This window comes from Antechinus flavipes, chromosome 2 (assembly GCF_016432865.1).
Source record: "Antechinus flavipes isolate AdamAnt ecotype Samford, QLD, Australia chromosome 2, AdamAnt_v2, whole genome shotgun sequence".
Taxonomy (NCBI): Eukaryota; Metazoa; Chordata; class Mammalia; order Dasyuromorphia; family Dasyuridae; genus Antechinus; species Antechinus flavipes.
Genome location: NC_067399.1, coordinates 329211811 through 329237075, shown reverse-complemented (window position 1 = coordinate 329237075; position 25265 = coordinate 329211811). Strand labels below are relative to the sequence as shown.

The following is a 25265-nucleotide window of genomic DNA, read 5'->3' as shown; positions in this document are numbered from 1 at the left end:
AACTAAGGAGTGACCCAGGGTTCTCAAAGGCTATGTCAGCTAATTAAAAGATCAGTAAACAGGAAGGGTCTTCACCAAGATAGAAAGCAAAAATGTTTGTGGCAGTTCTTTTTGTAGAGGCAAGAAAATGGAAATTGAGTGGATTTCCACCAATTGGAGAATGGCTGAATAAGTGATAGGATGTGAATGTTATGGAATATTATTATTCTATAAGAAATGATCAGCAGTATGATTTTAGAGAGGCCTGGAGAGACTTGAATGAACTGATGCTAAGTGAAATGAGCAGAACCAGGAGGTCACTGTACATGGCAACGTCAATATTATATGACGATCAATTCTGATGAATGTGACTCTTGGTTGATGATTGATTCCAGTTCCAATGATCTTGTGATGAAAAGACCATCTATACCCAGAGAGAGGACTGTGGGAACTGAACGTGAATTATAACATAGCATTCTTACTCTTTTTGTTGTTCTCTTGAATTTTGTTTTCTTACTCATTTACCTTTTTTTGATCTGATTTTTCTTGTGCAGCAATAGAATTGTATAAATATGTTTATACATATTGGATTTAATATATATTTTAATATGTTTAATATATACTGGATTGCTTGCCATCTGGGGAGGAGGTGAGGAGAAAGAGGAGAAAATCTGAAACACAAGGCTATGCAAGGGTCAGTGTTGTCAAATAATCCATGTATATGTTTTGAAAATAAAAAGCTTTATTAAAAAAATAAAAAAGGAAAGATTTTAGTTTATATGGTCCTGGAAATAAATTAGGTATCGATCCATACATATAGACATTGAATCAGCAACATTTATAAGTGCCAACTAGGTGCAAGCACTACACCAGTTGCTAGAAATGCAAAGAAAAAAGCAAAATGATCTCTTCATTTACAGTCAACTGCAAATGCACAAAGATAGAAATAGGCTGTCCTGTAAATCAGTTTGGATAGCCTGTAAGAGTGTAGCAAAGAGAGTAGTAAGCTTGGGAAAGTAGGCTGGAGACAGATTGGAAAGAGTATTAAAAATCAGCATAATTTATACATGATCTCAGAAAGAAAAGAGTCCATGAGTGCTCGCTTTGGCAGCACATATAATGAAAACAGTCAGTTAAATTTCATGAGTAAGTTTATATACTGCTTGTATTACATGCCTGAAATATATAGAATACATAATTTGTATGTGTATCATTTATGCACATATTTGTATAATATAAAACACTTTCAATGCCTCATTGTGACATAGGAGTGACCTTAAGTTCTGCCTTTAAGAATTTATTTACAAAAGAGGATGAAATTGGTGCTCAAACCTGTACTTTAAAATCTCAATATGGCATATGTGTAAAAGATGCATCAAAGAGAGACTAGTAGGGAGTAGGAGGAGGCTATTGCTTCCTAGTTCAAATGAGAGGTGACAAGGGCCCAAATAAAGCTAATGGCCATGTAAGTAAAGAAAAGGAGACAGAAGGAGAAATGTTGTGGACATAAAAGTGACAAGACATTGATTCACTGTGAAGACTGAAGTGGACAGCAAGAACTTGAGCCTGAATTAAGACAACTAAAAAAAAAGATAGTGCTCTCAACCAAGAAAGGGAAGGAAACAGAATGAGCATAAGATTTCTATAAAACATCCAAGTGGAGATATCTGATTTTCAGCTGTGCTTGAAAAAGAAGGACACAGATGAGGAGATAGGTGAGAGAAACAGTTGAGGGTTATCTATATACAGATAAGGTATGATCCATGGGAGCTAATGAGATCATCGAGAGAGAATGTAGAAAGAATAGGATCCAAGAAAAGACCCTATTTCCACATATCAAGAGTGGAACTAAGATAACTTAGTTAAAACTTTTTTTATTTTTTAAAGTCTCTAACAGGAGAACTAAGAGTATAGAATATAAAGAGAGCCAACAGAACATAGTCTGTGTCTCTGTCTCTCTGCTTCTCTCTCTACATATGTTTCTATAAGTGTATATAAATGTATGTGTGTGTATGGGTGTGTGCGTATATACATTTGTATATGCATGTGTATATGGAGAGAAAAAGGTCTCTGTGTGAGAGCATAAAAGAAATCTATTGAAAGTTGTTATGCTCTGAAATACTGGCTTTGATTTCACATTGGGAAAAGGGTAGATGGATTTCTTCAGATTATAGAATTAAAGAGGTATAACATATGGTGGGTCCAAGGTGAAATCAGAACAAAAGTAGGGAGAGGAGAGAGCCAACAACTCTACCAATTTTTTTTTTTTAACTTTAAAAAGGTTCTCAACCCAGGAAAGTATATAGAGTAATAAGTCCCAAATATAGGACTTCAAGTTAAAAATAACTTTTTAATGGTACAAAGGTCTTTTCCTTTTGTGTATTAGGAATGTATGAGAAGCCAGAATGTTCAGGATTAAGTGGATTTCCAGATTTCATTGAAAGTTAGTTTAAAAATATAAATGGCAGAAAGTCACTTAACAGGGAGCAACAGATTTCTTTTCCCTCTGTTAGTTTTTTGCAAAAGGAATAAAGGACATGCACCAGAATTGCAAGAAAAGTTCTATTCCTAGGTTTTTTTTTTTTTTTTAATGAAATAGAAGGTGTCCATAAAACATTTATATATGGCTTTTATAAAAAAACAAAACAGTGGCTTCACTGGGGAATTGCAATGAGAAAATGAGTACCAACTATCAGCAAGAAACTGAAGCTTTGGACTGCTTCTAGCATTATGTTCCTGAGCAAGTCACTTGACCTCTATCTTAGTTTTCTCAAATTTAAAAGAGGAAGAGAAATTTAAAAGAAAGGCAGAAGAAGACAGGGAGACAGGCAGAGTCAGAATGCACAGACTGACAGACCGGACAGACAGCACAGACAGAGCAGAGCCTAGGACTTAGAGGATAGCAACTTAGACTTGCTTCCTTCAGTAAACCATTAGATTAACCACATTGACAACTAGTAGTTTCAGTGACACAAAAAAATGAATTTCTTCATCCTGAAAAATGTTACAATTTGCAAGTCTATGCTACACATACACTTCCACTCAATTTGTCAACTATCAATTCTGATTTTCCAAACAGCATGTTGTAAGAGTGAGGGAGAAAAAATCGGACAAAAGAAAATTTTCTTTAGATTTAAATTTCTTTCTTTACTAAATGGGAAAAAAAAGGAAGAAATTCTTGTACATTTAGGGATCAAAAGAGAGAAATGTTAGTAAAATTTTAGCATGAGTATCAAACCTGAAAAATAAATGCAATTCTACATGGTTTGAAGGTTTAAGAATACAAAGTAGCAGTTTGAGAAATTGATCTATCAGCTATCCCTTGTTTGGCAACATCAAGGTGAGAGACTATGCTTCATGACAAAACAATGGATTGTTTCTCTGTCCTCCTGTAGGTTTAATTATAGCTTTGCATACCACTGATTTGAATAGACATACATGTAGAGTGCTCAGAAAAAATTAAAACCACAACAACCTATTAGAAAAATGTTACTAATTATAAATTCTCTCATCTAACCATGGTATATTGAACTTGATTAGGAAAACCAGGGTTTGAATTTCATCTTAATTGCTTACTAGGTATGTGATCATAGACAAAACTACTTAATTTCTGAACATGACTTTTCTTCAGTAAAACAGAAATAAAAATACCTAACTCACAGGACTATTGTGAAAATGAAATGAGAATCTAGTTAAAGTGCTAGATAAATACCTAGATAATACATTTTTATCTAGAACCATTATGTTTATGTTATATCTAATGGCACAAAGATGTGCAATGACAAAAATATGTTGCACTGATGGTATACACTTTTCTATTTTTATGAAAATACTTGCCTTTTATCTGATGTGTTTTGCCTCCTTTCCAATCTGTTATATGCTACAAATCCCTACTGGTATTAAGCATTAGCCAACAAATTTGGAAGAAAAATTCTTCCTAAAATGTAACTGAAGGAAAAGTGTATGTAACAAATTGAATCAAGAAATTCATTTTCTAAATATTGCCTTATCATATGTGGAAAGACAACATGAAGGCATTAATTAATGAAAAGCTAGGAAGAAATCAGTTATATCTACTGTGGTCTTGTTATAGCCTATTATTAAAAAAATGATGATACATTTAATCAATAAAGAACCTATGTGTAATGCTGCATATTGCACACATGTTTTCATATGTTTTTGATTCCTTCATAATCTAGTGTCCTCCATGTTTAACCTATATTGGGTTGCTTGCTGTCTTGAAGAGGTATGATGGGGGATGAAAGGAGAAAAATTTGGAACACAAAATTTTGTCAAAGTGAAATTATCTTTGCCCATATTTAGAAAAGTAAAATACTATTTTAAAAAATGCCTAGTCAAAATAAGTTCTCAAATTACCCTTGTATTTAGCTATTTGTAATTATTCTCTATATTCATTCTTCATATGCACATATATACAAATACCTGCATAATGGTTAAAGGCCTGGGGTTGAGAAAAGACAAAAACAAGCTTTTGCTCTAGAAGAATAACTTTTATGACATTCTCTTAATTTTCCAACATGACCATTACAATATTACAATGAAAAAATGTGTTGATCAACTCCTCTATGATTCTATTCACTACACTGAAAATTTTTCAAACCAAATTATTTTTCTGTGGCCACCACTCTTCCTTAGTATGTTCAATCAAAATGTAAACTCTTTCAATGCAAACACTCTTTCTATATCTATTTCCAGTCCTTAGCATACTGATTAATCCATAGTAGGCAATTAAGAAATGCTTTTTAATATATTTATTATTTTCTCAATGACCTAATACTTAGTTAACTACTTTACCTTCTACTCCATCATACTTGGGATATTCAAGATTCATGCTTAAATTGTAGGAATATGATTACAAACATTTCAACCTCCTTAGCTTTGAGGAGGGTAGAAAAGGGAAGAAAGAAAAGGAATGATGAGGGGAAAAAAGCAAAGAAAAATTTCATAGAAAAGAATTTGAGTGTGAGAGAAGTGGCACAGATTCTTTTGTTAAAGTTTTGGATCACAGATTAAGGTGGAATGGCAATTAAGTCGAAAAAAAAAAATCATCTCTGTATCTCACATTTGTCCCTTTCCCCTTCAATTCAATTACCTTCAGTTAAAGCTCTCAAAACTTTTTTTATCATACTTTTTATTATCATTTAAGTATTTATCATACTTTTATATTATATTGCTCATAGGTTCTCTGCCTCAATTCTCTTCTTCCAGTCTATCTTCCACACAGATGCCAAAGAATTTTACTTAAAGTGCAAGTCTGACAACTTCCGTGTTCATTAAGCCATCATACCTCATTTATTTCAAGGATCAAATGCAAACTCTTCACTTTGGCATTTAAAGCCCTTCAAAATCTGGCTTTATTATGTATTTCTCCCAAATACACATTAAACTTTAACACATTGGCCTTTTTACAGTCCCTCCCAGGAGTACTCTAACTCCTTTCTCTGTATTTGCACCTGGGTTTACCACACCCCTAGCATGCATTCTGTCCTCACTTCCTTTTCTTGGAATTTCTCATTTCCTTTAAATTCAGCTGAAATATTATCTTTTTCATGACATCTTTTGAGATTCTCCCACTTGTAATTGCCCTTCACCTTCCCTACTCAAGGTTTTGTTGTACACACATGAATACACACACACACACACACACACACACACACACACATATTGTTTTTTTCCCTTCCATTTAAGGAATCCATTTCAGACATCTCATTCTTACTTTAGGACTGCTCTAATTTTTCTATCATGACCCAGGAAACTCACTTTGGGGATAACTTCATCATCAGGTAAAACATTAGAGATAGCAACATCTCTAGATTTGTGAATCTCCCATTTCCTTGGTGTTACTGGGTTCTAAAGGAGGGACTTTTTTTCTATTTTGTATTTACAATATATGAATCTCCAGTGCTTAAAGTTGTACCTAGCATACAGTAAGCACTAAATAAATGTTGATTGATTCCCAAAGAGCAGAGATTCATTAGCTTTTGTGTTTGTCTCACAAATACCAGCAAAGTCAGGTATAAAATAGGTACAAGTCAAACTAATCAACCCTCTATTAGCTCAGTCCACCAAATAAACCTTTTTAATAATTCTAAACTTTGATTTCTTTTTATATTGATGCCTTTCCACAAAATCCCCTCACCTCCCCCTTTAAAATTTAAGGCAAATGGTAACTCTTCAATTAATCACTCCCTTATAGTTCTCCATTGTTCATCCCTTCTCTCCCCATCACCCCCCCCCAATGACTAGCTTTCCCCTACAAACTTTATATAGTTTTGTTCCATGTATTTTATATAGGTATTTATATTATTATATATACAATATTTGATACCCTATTGCATTATCAGCATCTGAAGGACAAGTACTTTATTTAAATTTGCAAACAACTAAGCATAGGATTCTGCAAACAGTAAATATTTTCAGTGTTCAGAGAATGCTCAGATGATCTAAGTTTCGACTTTGGGAATTGAGGTTGGCTGAAGTTGGTGACATTGTTTCTTTTGAGAAACTTTCTCTTCAACCCTTAGCATCTCCAAGGAATAGATTTCCAGCAGCTGCATCCAAGCCCCACACTCTAGGGACCTTTACCAGTGCCTGACAGCAAGAAATTTTTAGCTCTTTCCCTCTGGAATTGCCAGGGTCAGTCTTCCAAATAAGCATGTAGGGATAGCAAATATGGAATTAATTTAAGCTTTATGACCCTCCCTTGTGAACCTTGGAAAGAATATTTATTAATGCTACATTTGTTTCATTAAGAAAAATACACAGAAATATCATACTATTGTTGCTTGATTTATTACTTCTTTAATAAGATGGAATATTTCATCATGCTTTACAATTAAGCATTTATTAAAATGCCTACTCTGTTCCTGGTAAAGTGCTCTGGAAAGGATTTTAAGTGTAAACCATAAAGTGTTATATAAACATGCTATTATTATTATTATTAATTACTACATACTCAAGGAGCACATAGATGGGAGAAACAACATGCTTCTATACTGGCATAAACAAAATAATTAAAGGGGAGAGAGAGAGAGTAGGAAAGGGGAGATGGATAGATCATCCTGAAAAGGCCTCTTCTAGAAGGAATGACTTAAGCAGGAATCTTGGAATTGATATATAGAAATGAGGATGAAGGTTCATTACAAAAGACATAATGAAAGGAGATAACCACTTGTGTATAAGAAATACATTTAAGTCACACTGCATGACAGCCACTGTATATTAAGAACTTTTTACAAATATTATTTTATTTGAAATAGAAATAAGATTTGAATATGTGGGATGAGGAAGAGAGTAAGGAGTCAAGAATAATACCAAGGTTGCAATGATGGTATCCTCAACAGAATTAGGAAAAATTAGAAGGGACATGAATTTAAAAGGAAAGATGAGTTCAGTTTTGGACACAGCAAGTCTGAGATGTTTTTGGTACATCTAATGGGAAATATATAATAGATGGCTGGTGACATGGCCTTGGAGATTAGAAGTTAGAGGAATTAGAGAAGTCTTGGGATATTACCACAGTTACAGATCATGAGATGGATGAAGAACTCTGAAAGATATCTATTATTAAAGGATGTGAATTAGAAGATTTTAGCAAAAAAAAGAGAGAGAGAGAGAGAAGAAGAAGAAGAAGAAGAAGAGGAAGAAGAAGAAGAAGAAGAAGAAGAAGAAGAAGAAGAAGAAGAAGAAGAAGAAGAAGAAGAAGAAGAAGAAGAAGAAGAAGAAGAAGAAGAAGAAGAAGAAGAAGAAGAAGAAGAAGAAGAAGAAGAAGAAGAAGAAGAAGAAGAAGAAGAAGAAGAAGAAGAAGAAGAAGAAGAAGAAGAAGAAGAAGAAGAAGAAGAAGAAGAAGAAGAAGAAGAAGAAGAAGAAGAAGAGGAGGGAGAGGAGGAGGAGGAGGGAGAGTCAGATAGATAAAACTGGAAAGAGTATATCCTAAAAACCTAAAGAGAAGAAAGTATCATAGAGGAGAAAGTGATGATGATGATCACTCATGATGATGATGATGATAGCTAATGTTCAAAATACTTTACATATATAATCTCATTTGATTCTCATTCTCACCCTGTAAGGCACTGCTATTATTGACTTCATTTATGGATAAGGACATTAAGGCTGTCATATGTGTAGTATTTGGTGGGGAATTCGAATTCAGGACTTCCAGGCTTCAAGTGCAATATTGTAGTACAAAGTCAAAGACCTCTATTTTCTTGGTAAAGTAAAGTCAAAGATATTCAGCTATGAGGATAAGGAAGGGAGCAATGTGGAAGCTTTAAGCAGAGAAGAGAATCACAAGTTCATAGATAGAAGGAATGTAGAGTCCATTTTAAAATGAGGAAACTGAGGTTCACAAAAGTTAAGTGACTTTCCCATGGTTATAGAGAGGACAAGCATAATTTGAATACAGGACCCCAAAGAATATATAGCCACTGTGGGGTGTGGGATAAAGAATAAATTTGGAAGAAACGAAAGGATCACCTTGCCAATGTGAGAGTGCAGTTAAGTTCAGATAACAAAACTGTGTGGAATCAGGGCAGTTGTGACTTTCTCTAATTCAACAATGTATGTTTAAATGTGGAAAAGATAGATGGTAAGAGCAATTCATATTGGATTTTGTCAGCACGCAAGCAGTGATAAAATAAGGCAAAATGATGAAAACAGAGAATGCTACACAATTGAATTAATTTAATTTAAAAGTTAAGAATGAGCAGGAAAAAAAAGTAAAGCCAGAACAGGAATAAGGTAATGTGGGAAAGTATTGAAGGATGAAAGGAATGCAAATCTCAGTGAGAATTGATAGGTTAGAAAGAGCAATTGGGAGATACATTTGGATAAAGTGAACCTTAAAGAAGAAAATGTTGCTGAGAGATGGTGGCAAGAAAGTCCGGAAATAGTGGGAAACAAAGAATCTTTTAATTCCACTTCCAAAACCATAAGAAGAGGTTTTAAGAAATAAATCTAATTCAACAGAGACAGTTTACTACAATGATTTGTCTTGGGAGTAATGGGGAAACTATCTTATGCTTGTGTAACTAGGGATACTTTACACATAATATACACAAACACATAATATACTTCTTGAATGCATCAAAGACAATAATACAATGCCTATGGGAATAAAAGCAAAATAGGAAGTAGTCTTCTCATGAGAAGATTTTGTTGAAATACATCCTTTTTCTCTTAACACTCTGGAACTAGACTCTTCATTGCTAAATAATGGTGTAGACCTGTGGTGGGTGGCTGGAATTTATTGGATTTTAGCCTACAAGTCTATGGGGAATCTCATTCTGGGAGTCATATCATGTCTGATTGAAGCTTTATTCTATGATCTCTCTCTTTAAAAAAAAAAAAAAAGAATCCTTGGGTGGTTAAATGTTTGAAAATACTTCAACAAATGTCAAAAATTTCCCCCCTAAAGATGCACAATTCAAAGTCTGAACTAGTGCTCAAATAAATTGAGTCAGAATATGAGAACACGGCCTATATAACAAGACTAACTGGGGACTAGGGACTTTTTGCCTGCTTTCTGAAAGAAAAAAGTCAAGAAAAAAATGTGTGGGAGTATGGAGGTGGATTAAATGGAAAGTGAGAAAATAAATAAAAGTCACAGTACCATTTCTTGAAATACATGTAAATCAACCTCTGCGCAATAAGGATACTTTCTAAAAAGCCCAACAGGCAATTTTTGAAAAGTATAATGGTATATTTTAGAAGAGATCTCCAGGAATCAGAAATTAAATTATAACTTAAACAGAAGTATAGAGAAAAAAGACAGCACGCTAATTAGATTCCTGAGAAGAAAAGATTACCGAGAATGCAGGCATACCTCATTTTATTGTACTTCACTTTATGGCACTTCTCAGATACAGGGTGGTGGGTGGAGGGGTGGTGGTTGTTTTTAAATTGAAGGTTTACAGCAACCCTGCTGTACAAGTTTTTCACCACCATTTTTCCAACAGCATGTACTCATGCAGTGTCTATATCACATTTTGTTAATTCCCACAATATTTCAAACATTTTAATTTTTATTATATCTGTTATGGTGATCTGTGATTAGTGATTTTTGAGTTATCATTGTAATTGTTTTGGAGTACCATGAACCAAGGTGTTATAAGATGGTGAACTTAATAAATGTTCTGTCTACTCCACTATTAATTCATTCTCTTCTCTCTTTGAGAGGACTAATTTAGATTTCTAAAGAAATTTTATTATGGGTAAGATGCTATTGAACAACATCACATGTTACAGAGAAATCTTTTGTAAAACGAAGTGTCAATGTGGCAAACTAATTGTTGTTTTATTTTAAGAAATTGCCATGGACACTTCAACTTAGAGCAACCAAAACCCTGATCAGTCAGCAGCTATGAACAAGGAAGCAAGAAAATCTATTAGCAAAAAGATCAAGACTGCAGAAGATTCAGATGGTGGTTAATATTTTTTATCAACATAATATTTTTAATTAAGGTATTTACATTGATGGGGCTTTTTTTTTTAAAAGATATGATCTTATTGCACACTTAATAGACTGCACAGTATAGTATAAACATAACTTTTATATCCACTAAGAAACCAAAAAAATCCATGTTTATTGAAGTCATTTGCAACCAAACCTGCAATATCACCAAGATTTGATTGTCTACCAGACCCTTTTCACTAGGGTGAGAAAAAAGGCTGAAAAGGCCTGACAGAAATACTTTGAGACAACTTGAAAGGTTTTCCCATTGCTTAACAGAGATGAGGTACAGGAATTTTGACAGGAAACATTCTTTCATAGGCCTACACACTTTGAGCCAATATGCTCCAAATTGATATATGTCCTAAATATAGAATGTCATGCTATACACAAAAGGAAAAAAAAAAAAAAAAACAACTTTCACAATTACAGAAAGGGGAGAAGTCCTTGACCAAAGATGATCATAGAACAAAACAGGGACAATTAAGATTGCATAAAACCCAAAAGCTTTTGCACAAGCAATATTCATGCAATTTAGAATTATAAAGGAAACAATTACTTGAAAGGAAAAACAAATCTTTGTGGCAAATTTCTCTTGTAAAACTCTGATATTCATGATATTTAATAAGTTGATACAAATGCAAAAAATAAAAATAAAACACACACACACACACCATTCCTGATTAAAGATGAAGCAAAAGACAATTTTGTTATTACTTTAGCAAGTTAAATTATATACTCCTTTAAAAGCCCAGTACAAAAGTCCATAGTTTTTTTTAATATAGCCTTCTCTAGGTTTATTGATAATTAAGTTCAAAATAGAAAGAGATTTTAAAAATTAGCATATTTCTGCTCCTTAAACAAGCCTCCTTTCCCAATAATCTTCTGAGCATTAAATGTTTGTTTATTTGTTTGTTTTCTTTTGGTATTATGTAAAGAAGGAAGGATTTAAGAGTTGAAAAGTATTAGAGGGTATTAAAGGTAGAATCCTTAACTCACAAGATCTGCTTGTCCATTATTGCCAATATCTTTAGCTGTCTAGATCTTTGGTTGGAAAGGTCACACTGATCAAATTTCAAAGTGCTCAAGATGAAAGGGTCAGAAAAAGTAGTCCCAGGCTTTTATCATCACATAGTATTTTCTTACTATAATTTTTTATTCATTTAATTGAACACACAAATCCATTTACTAGACACCATATATACTCTATGAATCATGTGTCAATCTTGCAGAATATTATTCCCAGATTACACTGTGGAGAGGAAGGAACCTCAAATGCCATCTACAACCTTGAGCCATTACAATATCTTTCTTCCCCTTAGACAAAAAGGATTAATTGACTTGCCCGAGGTTATATAATTAGGAAGTTTTAAGTGTCTGAGTCCCCATTTGAACTCAGGTCCTCCTGACTTCAGAGCCAGGGCTCTAGATCCACTGAGCCATCTAGCTGCTCCTTCCAATATCTTTTTAAGATTAGAGTGCTATCAAGTTGGCATTCACTACTGAAATATCATTAGGTAAACAATACCTGTTTATTATAGTATCTGAAAACTTCATTTTTCTCCTTGACCCTTTGAAACTAGGTGTTTGAGAATACCTATTTATCTAGAGAAGTCATATACGCCAATTGTGCCAATTAGTGTTCAGTTGGTAGGAGCTGATTAACAAATATAAAATTACCAAAGTTTTGAGTTGCTAGTCACTTTGTAAATTGGGCGTGCCAGATTTAAATCCTAACCAATGAAGAGATATGCAAGTGCTAAACAAAGAGAATTTCAAAAACAAAAGTAGCAAGTAGCAAGGAGAAAGAACTAAGAGTATGGGAAGTGAGTAATTAGGGATACTTTGCATAAAGTATCCAACTTTTTCTCCTTACCCCCACCCCAGACTTTTCCAATCTCTTCCTTCCCTCCAAACACTAGGCTGGCAAAAGATATTAAGCCATTCAAATTCATTTGGCAATAAGTGGGATCTAAAATTCCATCCAGAACTTAAAACATTAGCTACATTCATTTATGGTCCATTAAAAATATTAATTAATTGATAGTACTAGATTGATGGTATTAGAGTAAGTATAGTTAGAGTTAATAATGAATGTCATTAGTGAGGACACACTATCCTAGACAATTCATAATTGGGAACAAGTTATTTATTCAAAATTGGACATAGTTTGTTCTATTAATGTAAAATGGCCATTGATAGATCACAGTGACTCATTGAATGATACAAGGTAATGTGGAAATGCACACACAAAAAAAGTTGTCGTGTTCCTATTACTAAAAGAATTTAATCTGGTTAAGAATCTTGAAAAATGGAAAGCACTCTTCTTCAGAAAATTTTTCTGCTCCTGAATTACTAATCCAGAAAAAGGAATGTAGTCTATGACTAAGAAAAGAATTTTAGTCAGAATATCTCCTTTTCTAAAGAACCAAAGCAAGCATGAAAAATCAATATATTGGTACAAATAGCTGCTTCTATATCATTTATTGCAATAATCAAATATGGCCCAAACAGGGTCTCATGCAAAGATATCAGGCTATAAACAATGTTGAGGAAAATTATAGGTGTTACTCATATTAAATGAATCAGAAAAAAATAAAAAGTCTTGGGACTTGAGGTTGTTATAATTAAGGAAGGAACAATTCATTCAGAACATTTCTGTTCATCTGAACTAAACTACACGAAGAATGCAATCTTCAGTGTCTTTCCTAGATTTCTGATTCATTTTTCAACAGTTGTAACTCCTACGCTCCACTCCAGCTGCCAAGCATAAGATTAGAACAGATTTGGAAGCTAGAAGAAAGAATAATCTAGTTCTCCCAATTTGAAAGCTAAAGGAAAGAGTAGTATGATTTCTTAGGAGTCTCTGTGCTCCCAAGAAAAGGAAGATAAACATTGTCAATCAAAAGATTTCAAGTCACTATACTGAACACTGAGGATGTGAAAAGAAAACATGAAACAAACAAAATTCTCAAGAATCTGACATTCCTAGGAAACACTTTGTTGTCCTAGAGGAATGAAAGCAACCTGACCCAAATGAACTACTTTACTTTCTTGAGTCCTGAAAGAAATGAAAATATGATGGGTAAGCCACCTACAACGCTACTTAAAAATCATGGGAAATGGAAAAGATACTAAAAGACTAGAATATGGCAGATGCTGTCCTAATTTTCAAAGGGAAAAGAAACTACAAAACTATAGGCTACAGAGCATGACTGGGGTAATTCTAGAAGAGAACTTTTTTTAAATTTAAACAAATTTTTTAAATATTGTCCAATATCTAAAAAGAAAAGTTTATTCCACAGAACCAGAATGATTTCATCCATAATAGGTTCTGCCAGACTCACTTCATTTCCTTTTCTGATATAATTAATAAGCTGGTAAGGAAAATACTGTGCTTAGATTGCTTTAGATAAAGCATTTCATATTATTCTTATGGATAGATAAAAAGATATGGGTTACATAATGATATATTCAAAAGGATCCAGAACTAGTAATTATTAATGATTTAATGTTTATATGACATATAGAATGTATTGTACTACACTGAAATTCTACAACCTTGAGCCATTCCAATATCTTTTTCCTCCCTAAGGCAATAAGGATTAAATGACTTGCCCAGGGTCATATAATTAGGAAGTATTAAGAGTCTGAGCCCCCATTTGAACTCAGGTCCTCATGACTTCAGAGCCAGAGCTCTATCCACTGAGTCATTTAGTTGCTCCTTCCAATATCTTTTTACGATTAGAGTGCTATCAGGTTGGCATTCACTAATGAAAGAAAAGTGAAATTCATCTAAGGACTTGTGCTTGGCTAGTTATTCTTTTTTTTTTTTTAAATCATTGACCTATGTTTCTGTGTATATATACATATTTCCATATATAGATTCGTGCCATATACAGAATAAATATAAAATAAGCAAAGGTAATTAGGGAAAGAGCCAATTAGTAATGGGGAGGAGACTGTGTAGATGGTACTTGAGGTGCATTTTGAAGAGTGTTCTAATGAGATGGAAATGAGGTAAGAATAGGGATATAGAGGACAGTCAATGCAAAGACAAAGAAATGAGTGATATATGTATTAAGAACAGAAAGAAGGTTAGTTTGGCTAGAATGGCAAGTGAAAGAGATAGAATAATAAAAAGAAGGATGGAAAGAGATGAGGCCAGGTTTTGAAAGGAAAAGAGAAGAATTCATATTTTATTCTAGAGTAGGTGGTCTTAACCTCAGGTTCATGCACTTGGATGGAAAAACAATAACATTTTTTTAATTTTTATTAGCCATTAGCTTAATTTAACATTTTCTTCCACTTTGAATGAGAGCAACAAACTAGAGTATATTAAGCTTCACCATATTGCCAAAGGGCAAAAGAAAAGTTAAAAAACCTTATTCTGGAGGCAAAAAGAAGCTAAAGAAACATTTTCACTAGGGGAGTGTGACATGGCCAGATAGACAATTAAGAAAGAGCATTTTGGCAGCTGTGTGAAGGATGGACTGTGTAGAAAATATAGAAAGTCTTGAAGCAGGGAGACCAATTATGATGTTGTTCAATCATGTCCAATTCTTCATGACCCTAGGAGGCCGAGCCCTTCTATCCTCCATTATCTCCCAAAATCTGTCCAAATTCATGTTCATCACTTCCACGACACTATCTATCCATCTCATTCTCTGTTGTCCCCTTTTCTTTTTGCTTTCAATCCTTCCCGACATTTTGTTCTGTCTTCTCATTATGTGGCCAAAGTATTTAAGCTTTAGCTTCAGTATTTGACCTTCCACTGAATAATTAGGAAGCACTGCTAATGTCCAGGTGAGAAAAAATGAAGATTTTTACTAAAGTGATAGTTACATGAATATAGACAAGATACAAGAGATGCTGTGAAAGTGGACAAAGGGAGATTTGATAACTGAAGGAATATGTGGAATGAGAGCGAATAAGGAATGTAGAACAGCACAGTGAGGAATCCATAATAGAACCAAGGATGCAAACATAGGAGACTAGAAAAAGGGTACCATTGTCAGAAATAGGGAAGTTTTGAGTGCAGGATAGTGGTGGTGGTGTAGAGAATAAGTTCTGTTTTCAGAGATAGCAAGTTTTAAATGTGTCCAGAACAACCCATTTGAAATGTCCAGTAAACATTTGGCGATTCAAGAGTGTAAAAGTGAAGAAAATGAGTGACAGGAGCTGAGTGAATTCTCATGTAGTCACGTAATTGGTAGAAGTTTAACATCATGAAAAGAGAGAAAAACAACAACAAAGAAATTAAACTGAGCAGGGGAAGAAAGGAAAAATATAATTTCTTTTGGTTGCTAGGACAGATAAAAGTGCTCTTGTTTTTTGAAGGCACTAAAGGAAATTGGTCATATGAAAGAAAGGATTCTCATCGTGGTATTTCTTAGATTCCAAAAGATTTCATAGTTGTGGCTAATTACAAGAAAGTAGAATTTTCCAGCCATTTAAATAATTGTTCATCTTCTCTACCACCTGACAGTTTTTGAAATATGGGTGTAAAATCTTCTCAGTGTTACAAGGTTAGCCTTATGCTTTGACAAGACAGTACCCTGTACCAGGGGTCCTCAAACTACGACCCGTGGGCCAATTGTGGCAGCTGAAGAAGTTTATCCCCCTCACCCAGGGCTATGAAGTTTCTTTATTTAAAGGCCCACAAAACAAAGTTTTTGTTTTTACTATAGTCTGGCCCTCCAACAGTCTGACGGACAGTGAACTGGCCCCCTATTTAAAAGTTTGAGGACCCCCTGCAGCTGTGTATGTATCCTATCACTAGAGATATTTATCAAAGCCAACATTACTTAGAATGTAGCAACATCTTTTCTGCCTTTCAGACTTACAAATCCACATTACTGAAGCTGTCATATTTGGTACAGACACATATTTAAAGAATAAAATGTCTTATTTCAGCCAACTGCAAAGAACATTCATTCTAACTTGCTGAATATAAATCTGGAACACTGATTCACTTCTGTCTACTTTTAAACTGTTTCAAAACTTACTAGAATAAGTTCATACTTTTTTGTATCTGTACTATAAAAACTGCATTTAGTTACAAGCACCAGGTGTCAATTGTAGGCATTTTAGAATTACAAATGTGGGTCTGAGGATAAAGGAGGGGAAATATCTTAATTATAAATTTATAACAAGTAAACCCAAATTGCAGGATAAACCCCCACTTTTTTTTAAAAGACCAATAGCTCTTTTTGAAGACTTGCAAGATTAACATTTAACCCAAAATTAAGCTTAGAATTCCTAATAGAATGAGAAAAGAATCCATTGAACAAACTAAAATTCAAGAGTATATTATGCAGTCTTTGATTAAAAAAAAAATCAAATGCAATTAGAACAAAAGCTATCTCAGGCAGTTTTTGATTAATACATAGAAGTATGTAAGTATATATATTGGAGGATAAATTGAACTTTGTTTTAAATATTATGTGTCTGACGGAAGCAGGTTGACAGAGTTAATAGATGGTCAAGTACACATTGGAGTTAGTCCTGTCTCTGACAGATCAGTGCCCCTAGCAACTCATAGTATATGGAGCAATAGATTCAAGAAGACTTGAGATCAAACAGTGCAAAAACTTAACTAGCTGCTCCTAGGCAAGCCATAACCTCTCTTGACCTTAGCTTCCTCCTCATGAGAAAAATGTGGCTAATGATAACACCTTTCTCTCAAGAGTTGCTGTGAGGATCAAATATGATAACCATTTTTTATAAATCTTAAATGTTATATAAAAGCAGCTATTATTAAATTCAAATGGATTACCATCTGCATGAATAAAGGGAGGTTTCCCTTTCTCCTAATCAAGTGAAATCAGATCTGAACAACCAAAACTAGCTTTTAGTAAAAAGTTAGAACCCTATTGGGGCTCTTACTCAGCATTATAAAACTAATTAATGGATATGCAAGAGTTGACTGAATAACGATATCAATATTGTGTATATTCTCAAAAAAAAAACTTAAAAAAAAGTGTCTTGTTCAAAACCAGTTGACTACAACAGAGCAATAACTACCCAATACCTGAGACTATCATGACTTACCACAATAATCTACCATTATATCAAGAGCTGTTTTAGTCTGAACTAAAGAATTCTCCCAACACTCATTCAATGCCAAAACCCTTCGACAGGATTTTCACTGATGTAGAAGAAAAATAGCTTCCAAGCTTTCTCACATTCTGTTTCAAAGAGACATTTTCTAAATTCTTTATATTCATTCCCCAGATTTACCATAAGTTTCTGGCTCAAAGTCTTCACTATTTCCTTTTTCTTCTTTCTTTTATAATCTCTCTGATCCACTCTTTCATGTAGCAGAATTTTGTCATGATGAAGGAAGCTAGTCTTTTTTGCTAAGTTTTCACCCGCTATCAGTGCTTTTCTTCTCTGAAACAAGGATCTTATCTGAATGTTCTCTATCAGTCAAAAAGCATAGTTTTTTTTCCCCCCCTTAGGAGAGCCCTTTCCAGATGCAAATACCTAGGAGCATTGAATATTTAGAGTACTAATACTCTAAGAGGCCAAAGGGCCAATCTTTTTCAAAGGATTCTTTCCCTAGTAACAGATATGTCAGAGAAAAGTTGCCAGTGCAAATGGCACTTTATTTTATTTAAATTTTATTTAAATTATTTTGATTACATGCTCTCCCTTGGAGAAGAAAGGAAAAGAAATTCCCTTGGATCATCTCCAGACTACAGGTATTTTCCTATCTTCTGGAACTGTGGTTTAACAATATTGAAGCAAAAAAGTAACAAAAACAAAAAAACATGATTCTTCTAAATTTGCAAATGTAGTTTTCATATTATTGCTTAAATGAATACAAATAAGTTATCCCATTACTAGGAACATGTGATTTAGAGCTGAAGACATCTTTGAAATAATTCCAATCCCCCCTATTTCACAAATGAGGGAATTAAGTTTTAGAAATTGTACCAAATCATATACTTGTTAAACAACAGAATTGAATTAATATAAAAGTCACCTTGAACAATATTTCATACGTTTACATTGCAATATTTTGGTAAAGGTTTTCCTTTCCATAAAGCAAGTTTAATACATGAGAGTCAGCCAGGATAAATAGGCATAGATGGGTTGTGATCTATGCTACTGGGGGAAACTTACAAAACAATAAGACACAAATCCTTCTAAGATTTTGAGTATAGATGGCCAGCAGTTTAAATTAATTCTTTTTTCTTGAATAGCCCTTCCCTACAGATTTACAGGACTTCTCATTAAGATATACTACTAGTTATTCCAATCCCAATAATATTACAAGGAAGGGATCACTCATCTATGCATTTCATAAAATATGAAGATGTACAAAAATCATAATCCAAGTATTACTTGTTTTATTCATGAGAAACTTGAAAGCTGTAATAATATGGTGAAAGGGTCACATACCTAATGTGGAACCTCACTAAACCAAGAATCCTAACTCCAAATTCAATGCTTTCTAAAAGAATGTACTGATGACAATGGACAGAAACAGAGCTGCTCAATTTGTATTTTGTTTGTTTTCATTGTCAAGATGAACTTTGAACTAAAAACAACAGAACAACAATAACAACGAGAAAAAAAAAAGAAAAACGGCAAATAGGAAGCGGGTCCCTAAGCTAAATAGAAAGGTAGAGCACCTAATAGCCTTTGATGATTTCAAGTCACCTAGTTCAGATGAACTATATCCTTGAGTACTGTTGAGCCATATGTAGATTATCTTTGAGATGTCTAAAAGGCTGTGAAGAAAAAGAGGTAATCAGAAGTGGAAAAAGAACAAATGTTCCTTTTTTCCTCCCAAATGAGAAAAGAAAAAATTCAGTGAGCTTGACATTTCTAAAATAGATCATTAAAGAGATGGTCATCTAGTAAAAGAAATGATTTGAGATTATAAAGAGCCAGCATGGTTTCATTAAAGACAGTTCATGCTGGACTTAACTTTATTCTTTTTTTTTAATTCCTTAAAGTTAAATTTACTGAAGCATTTTACAAAATATTCCATATTCTTTTTATGAAAAAGATGGCGATATAGACCAAACAATAATATACTTAACAGAGATTCAAACCTGGTTGAATGGCCAAAGTATTCATAACCAGTCTAATGTTAAGTTGGGTCTAATGTCACTTGGCACATAGTAAGCACAAAATAAGTCCATGTTAGTAGATTGGCAAGTCTCCTGTGTAATGCTCCAGGGGCCTAAGCTTGAACCCATGCTATTTAACAATGACTTGGATAAAGGCATAGATATCACCAGATATTCTGATGAGAAAAAGTTTAAAGGAGCCAACACATGGGATGCCAAGATCAAGACCCCAAAAAAGCCTGATAGATTAACATAGTGATCAACAAACTAAAGTATCAAGAAGAGTCCAGAAGCATCAAACATTGCCATGGCAGCTGCAGAAAGCAGCAGTTAGCAAATACAAAAGAACAGTCGGTCAACAAACATTTATCATGTACCTACCATGTACCAGATAATTTGCTAAGTGCTGGGGACATTAAAGTAAAAGAAAGTCCCTACTCTCAAGGAAGTCAGTTTTCCTGAGTGAAGGCAGCTACAAAGTATATAAGTACTTGCAAGTAGTCAATCAATAAAATCACTTAACATTTATTAAGTGCCTACTATGTTCCAGCACTGTGCAGAAATGCTGGATACAACATTCTCAGATCTCCCAATCCATTGGACAGGTTAGAAACAAGTCAAACAGCTCACTTATTCCAAACTATGGAAATTAATACTTAACAGGGCATTTTGCTACATGCTTTAACACTGCTTTTTAACTAAACATCCATCCCCAGATCTAAGACCTAAGACTCCAATAATAGAGTAGACATGTTCTAGCTCAATTACAATAAAAAACCTTTTTGCTAATGAGATGAATATAACTGCAAAATGAGCATCAGGATTTACTTGGCATATAGTAAGAACTTAATTATTTGCTGATTAACTGATTTAGGAAGTGCTGTCAATAATGCACTTCTACTTGACTCTACATATTTTGGTGAAGTATCTTTTTCAAGTAGGATAGCCACTAAAAACCAAGTATCAAATATCAAACAGAATCAGATCTTCAAGTTATTGCAGCAAAATATTTTACAACAAGATTTTTATAAATAATGTAGCACATTCAATTCATTATCCTCATTAAAAACACTAATACTTTTTTGGGGGAAAGTTAAAAGGTTTTTTTTGAGTATTAAAACATAATATGATTTTAGCTCATCTTTTTAAATTTTCAATATTGTGCATAGTAGCATATTATGTAATTTGAAGATAAATATTAATGAAGAACAATCCAAAAAGGTTAGAGACTTGTCTAGATTATTGAACTGAAATGAAAATTAATTTCAATCTGATAAATGTAAACATTCTTATATTCTTACTTCAAACAATAAGTTCCAAAAATGCTAAATGGTTGTTAAGCATGGTAAGACAGTAGAAGAGGTCTGGGGGAACTAGTTTAACGGAGTAAACAAAGTTAAAAGGCTACACTGAGTGGTGTAGTCTAGGAACATGGCAACAATCCCTCTATTTCTTTTTCTGCCCAACTTGTTCAACATCTAGATCAGTGGCTTTAAATGTGATTCCAGCCCAGAAATGTGATCAGAACCAGATTTCAAATGTTTAACAAAATAAAAAAGTAGAATACTGGTAATAATAACATGATTTTCTTTGTCAATATGTGGCCCACAGGGTATCATTTAGTGGGCTCATTTCTATTTTGAGGTTGGCATCATTGAATTGGATTACAGGATTCATGAAGATCCCTCCCACCTCAAATTCTGATATTTTTGTAAGGCTAACCATATTTTCCAGGGCAGTTACATGATGCAATAGAAAGCTGCCACAGCTGGAATCAAGAAGATCTAAATTCAAAGCTGACCTCAGACTAGTTTGTAGCTGTGTGACCCTAGGAGAGTCACTTAACACTGTTTGCTTCAATTTCCTCTTATGGAAAAGAGCTAGAGACAGAAATAGCAAATTATCTTAGTCAAGAAAATCCCAAAATGGGTAAAGAGTGAGACACGACCAAAAAACAGCTGAACAACAAAAATACATTTTCCATCACAAAATATAAAAATCAGACTAAGTTTCCAGAATTCTAGCAAGAAAAGAAATATATCAAATACTATTCTAATTAGTCTTGAAAAGCCCAGACTGCTCAAAGGAGGAAGTCAACACTTTAAAATGATATATTAGAACTTTATGACTTCTTCCTTCCCCTGCCAACTCCTTGTAAAGAGCCTAACCAGAGGCTGAGTAGTAACACAAAGGAATGACGCAGACAGGCTGGTTCTAACACAGCCTTAGTAGTCAGCTACCTACCTGTTGGAAATGTTCAGCAGTAACTGGGAATAATTTTCTTTTTTGCACAGGAAGATGCAGCTGGGAAGGAAGCCATTGACTGATGGGCAGGGACCCGTCCAAGAACATTTTTTAGGCCCCTCCTCCCTAATTCCCCAATCACAAAAGCCCCAGTTATCCTAAACTCAGGAACACCAAATACAAACATTAGCATCCTGTGCATGAGGCTGTTAAGGAACAGAACAGAGAGAGCATGAACTGTTGCAATACTGCCAGCTGCCTGGAGCCAGCTGACCAGCATCCAGCTATAGTCTTTCAAATGCTGACTGAACAGACCTTGATTCAGCTCTAAAGTTACAATCCAGTGAGCCACAAAACTAAAGAAACACCAAGAGAAGGATTTTGGAAGAGATCTAGGGACATAAATTGAGCATGTGGCAATACAGAACAGAAGGTGGAATTTTCATCGTTTAAAGGCAATATCTTAGCCAAATACAAAAAGAAATAGTGAAAAACTCTCCAAACACGGCAGCTGGAAAAAGTCTCCTCTAAGAGATGACTACAATGAAAATTAAAATTCAACAAATGTTTCTTAACTGGTTATTTTGCATCAAACAGAACTCTAGGCATGAAGGAGAGAATTAAAGATAAGTAAGATAGGTCCTCTTTACTTCATAGAACTTAATTCAGTGACTGTGTGCAAAAACAGAGACCATGCACAAATAACCATAATCCTATAAACCATAATACAAGTTTAGCTCCTAAGTATCTCAGAGATAGGTGACTTATGAAGGATAGGCAGAGAAGAAACAATTAACGACGATTTTAGATGGATGAGATTGTAGGTTTTTCTAAGTAAATACTAAAGTTGTACTCTTGTTCTTTCCACACATGACACTGGCTTCCTGGCTGTTCCATGAACAAGACCCTCCATATCCTGGCTCTCAGCATTTTCTCTGGCTCGGTCCCCCCATGCCTGGCATACTCTCCTTCCTCTACTCCAACTCCTGACTTCCCAAGCTTTTATTAAGTCCTAACCAAAAATTTACTTTCTACTAAATGCCTTCCCTAACTCCTGGTTAATTCTAAAGCTTTTCCTCTTTTCATTATTTCCTATTTATCCTGTATACAACTTACTTTGTATATGCTTGTTTGCATGCAGTCTCCCAAATTAAATAGTAATCACCTGGAAAGCAGGGATTGTCCAACACTTAGCACAGTGCCTAGCACAAAGAAGGTACTTAATAATATTTATTGATTGGTTGACAGGCAAAATTGGGAATATACTAAGCCAATAAATAATTTTAATAATAAGAATAGTTGTCATGATCACATTCCTTTTCTATGCATCACTCAGACTCCAAAGATAAATTATCTTTCAGTACTCTGGAAAGAAACTGCCCTCAATGCCTAAAAATTTTAATAATATAAAGAAATCTCACAATCATTTCCCTAGAATAGACCCAGTGTTGGTAATATGTTTGGTTACTAAAAATACTAGCTAGGCAAGATCTTGTCATTAATTTTCTCAACTTCTCTTTATTTGCTTTTAAAGAAAGTTTTTTCTTCTTTATAGCAACTTTTTTTTTTTTTAAATTCTTACAGGTGACAGATGCAAAGGATGTTGAAACGTTTTGGATTTATGAAGAGTTTTTTTTTTTTTATCTTATTAAGCCTTTAGAATTAATTATCCATTATTAAATTGGGGTAGGAGGGTACAGGCAATGGCAAGGAACCACGCAAACTCAAAATTAGTAAATTAAATCTCACTACTAGACCAGTTGAAATTTTTGGTAGAATAAAAAGGTTGTCCCCAGTAACTAGAAAAAAATATTTTGTCTTGGAACTTGAAAATACTAAACTATCTTCCATCCAATGGAAACAATGCTGAATATGCAGTGGCCTTCCCCCTCTCCCCTCCCCCCCACCCCAGCCCCTAGCCTCCAGCCCCTAACTATGAAAGGCAAGTTGCAATTTCTGTGGGCTTCAGTTTCTTATTCTATGAAATGAGATTACACTAAATGACCTCTAAGATCTGCTGCCACACTCTAAAATTATGATCACAAGAGACATTTATTGAGACAACAAAAGATTCTAATATAACTGGCAAGAAAAATAAAGCAACAAAACAAAAATAGAGTAAAGAAAAATAAAAGACACTGTTAACAAATTTCATCCCTTTGCTTAGTTATTTAAGACAATTGTACTAAAGTTTAAAAGCCTGGAAGAAAAAATCAAGTCCTACTTCTATTACAGAGTTGCAGTCTTCATATCATTATCAGGCAGGCATGCAGTTCTAGCTTTCCTGTGTCAACTACATGCCTAATCTGAACAGATAAACTGGTATAAAGACATCCTAAACATCAAAGAGTTCTTCCCAAGGACAGATGACTCTGAAGAGCCCAGTGAGGCTGAAGTTGCCAAACCAGAACAAGATTTAGTTTAAGCATCATGCTCAGCAGACACCTTGACAGCATATTGGTTTAATAATGTTGATAAGAGACCACTGCTGAAGAATAATCACAGATGTTTCCTTCTAGTGAACTACAGTTCCCAGGCTAGAAGACCAAGGTCTTCCTGAAATTAGGACAAAATGAAACATGTCACAAATATAACTTAGGTTACAGCTCCAGTAAGAGGAAAGGCAAAAATGTACAAATATTTTAATATCATTATATCTGTTATCAAGAGAAGTTAGAAATGGATATGAGGAATGGTTACTGATACCAACAAAGAGGCAGATACAAAGACACAAACACATAGAAACAGAGATACATACATACAGAGAAGGATATCAATGAAAATTTTAAAAAACGACACAAAAAGAGAACAAAAGGAAGTATTAAAAGGGACAAACCAACATGACGGTTTTTGTGTAAAATTTAATATATACTTAAAGAGCTGTATGTAACATTTAGAAGAATTACACAATGTTTAACCTATATGGAATTGCTAGCTGTGTTGGGGAGGGGAAGGGCAGAAGGAGGGAGAAAAGTTTTAAAAAAAGGTGAATGCTGAAAACTATCTTTGCATGTATTTGGAAAAATAAAATACTATTTTTTAAAGAATAAAAGTATTCCTAATATTGAAAAAAAAGAACTATGTAATAAAAGTTCAAAACTGCAGTTACATTTCAATTTTTTTAACATGGTGAAATGCTCCTATTAATTGATATTTTTAAAAGTTAATAAGAAAAAAAAATTTTTTTAAAGGAATGCCAACTTGAGGACAGCTAAGTAGCTCAGTGAATAGAAAACCAGCCCTGGTGCCAGGAGGATTTAAGTTCAAATTCTGCCTTATAAATAATATATACTTATTAGCTGTGTGCCCTATCAATAATATATATTTATTAGCTGTATTAAGTCACAACCCCAATTGCCTTTGAAAAAAGGGGGAAGGGACAGTAACTTGCTTCTAACATCCAGATTAACTTTATTACCATCTTATCCTTAAAAAAAAAAAGTTTAGTAAAGAAATGCCATATTTTTTTAAATCGAAAAACAAAC

General features: G+C 34.0%; 1 protein-coding gene across 4 annotated transcripts in view; it reads right to left on the bottom strand.

The window, feature by feature from the left end:
- The window catches only part of DAAM1 (dishevelled associated activator of morphogenesis 1), a 207286-nt gene that overhangs the window by 154867 nt on the left and 27154 nt on the right, over window positions 1-25265 (bottom strand). Inside the window, exon 1 of one of the 4 annotated variants that reach the window (XM_051977755.1) lies at window positions 21781-21876. The exons of the other annotated variants lie outside the window; for them this stretch is intronic. The gene's annotated coding sequence lies outside the window, so the exon portion shown is untranslated. Of the gene's footprint in view, window positions 1-21780; window positions 21877-25265 lie in introns of those variants that run through there. 4 annotated transcript variants of the gene reach the window in all.